The sequence below is a fragment of the Equus quagga genome, chromosome 12 (genome assembly GCF_021613505.1).
Source record: "Equus quagga isolate Etosha38 chromosome 12, UCLA_HA_Equagga_1.0, whole genome shotgun sequence".
Classification (NCBI taxonomy): domain Eukaryota; kingdom Metazoa; phylum Chordata; class Mammalia; order Perissodactyla; family Equidae; genus Equus; species Equus quagga.
Window position 1 is genome coordinate 51,078,139 of NC_060278.1, and position 1,936 is coordinate 51,080,074.

General features: G+C 38.6%; 1 pseudogene; it reads right to left on the minus strand.

Annotated features, from left to right (window-relative positions):
* Positions 1–648: 648 nt before the first annotated feature.
* On the minus strand, positions 649–1,654 carry LOC124248168 (40S ribosomal protein S4, X isoform-like; annotated as a pseudogene).
* Between the last annotated feature and the right edge of the window lie 282 nt (positions 1,655–1,936).

A 1,936-nucleotide genomic window follows, 5' to 3' on the forward strand; every position in this document is an offset into this window, starting at 1 on the left:
TTAGGCATAAAACAGACTGTAATGTAACATCATAGCAATTCTAAATAGATTGTACACAATGCAGGTTATAGCTGTGAGTGTAAAATACAATTATCTGTATTCTGCCATTCATTTCAGAGTTCACGGGGTCATTCATATCAAGTAAACAATCACACTTTTGAGTTTTTACCAGTAAAGATACCTTGTTGGAATAAGTCTTAAAAGCTTTTCATTTTAAAAGCTTTAACATAACTACTAAGTAGCTTATACAGAATTCTTCAAAAAGGCCCACTTATATGTTAATAGTTTTTTTAATCTGATAAATGAAAGAATCTTGTTTTATATTTAAAAACAAGACCATTCGGTTAAGCCCTAAATTGACCTGAAGGAAACAAATGATATTTACTCTGCCGGATTCATGCTGGCTTACCCATCTTTACGTGAAACTTCTGTATCTAAAATCTAATGATTTGATTTTGCAATCATGTAGTTGGTTCATCATATTTGTAGAGTCTACTGAAGAATTACATATTTTACTGTATTATATATCCTAATCAGTAGAGGTAGACTTGAAAGTTCTATTTCTCCTTTTTATCTTTTTTCTTTTCATGGTGTGTTAACTTTAATTCAGTACAAAGACTCTTCTGGCCGTGTCACCTAGAGATCATTTCACCCACTGCTCTGTTTGGCTGCCAGTCTCTTGTCTCTCTCTTCAACAGTGGTGAGGCAGATGCCCTTTCCACAGGGAAGAGAAATCCATGGTTTATTGCCTTTGCTGATAACACAAATGTTGGAGAGGTGCCAGCCCCGTGGCCGAGTGGTTAAGTTCACGTGCTCTGCTTAGCCTGGGGTTTCGCTGGTTCGGATCCTGAGCGCAGACATGGAAGCACTTGTTAGTCCATGCTGAGGTGGTGTCCCGCATGCTACAGGTAGAAGGACCCACAACTAAAAAATATACAACTATGTACTGGGGAGGTTTGCAGAAAAAAACAATGTTGGAGAGCCAAGTGGCAAAGCTATTGCCATTGGTATCTTTCACATAAACTACATCAAAAGAACCAGGGTATCTCCCTCTGTTGGTGATCACCCCAATTCTTCCCAGGTGAGCATCTCCAGCCACCACACATTGGTTACCAATGTCAAATGATAAAATTGGTATCTTGCCAGTCTCTAAGTCAATCTGAATCATGTCATTCACCTTGATGAGAGGATCAGGGTAGCGGATGGTGCGAGCATCATGGATCACCAGATGAGGGTTTCCTTTCATGCCATAGAGATCCTTCTCACTTTGCACAAGTGATACTCGGCCTCCTCAGGTGTAATACGGTGAACAGGAAAGCTATCCTTAGAGCCATAGATCAGACGGAAATTCTCTCCAGTCTTGTCAATGCTGATGACATCCATAAAACCAGCAGCATAGGTTATATTGGTTTGGAGCTTGCCATCAATCTTAATGAACTACTGCATGCAAATCTTCTTTACTTCATCTCCAGTTAGGGCATACTTAAGTCTGTTCCTTAGGAAAATGATGAGGAGGAGACAGTACCTCAGCTTGTAGGGACCAGTAGATGGATGAGGAGCAAATGCTGGTCAATTTACCCAGCATCCAATGCTTTGGAGCTGCTGTTCACTTCAGATGTTTCTTGGGACCATGAGCCACGGTTGCGCTAGGCATGAAAAGAGCTCTCCTTTATATCTTGAAGCTGGAGACCTGTGGAAAGGATCCATGTGATTTAAAAAACTATTTCTCATCATATGTATATTTGTTAACTATAATAGCCAAGATATTATGAAAATTAACCAGTTCTCCACATCAGTTTATTTTTGCGGTGTTAATGGTTACATGTTTAGTAAAACTTTTATCAAATATTCATAGCTCCAAAAATATACAGATATATAATCTATTAAAGCAAAGAGAAAAAAGACTTTAGATAAAATTCTAAAACAGATCTTTATA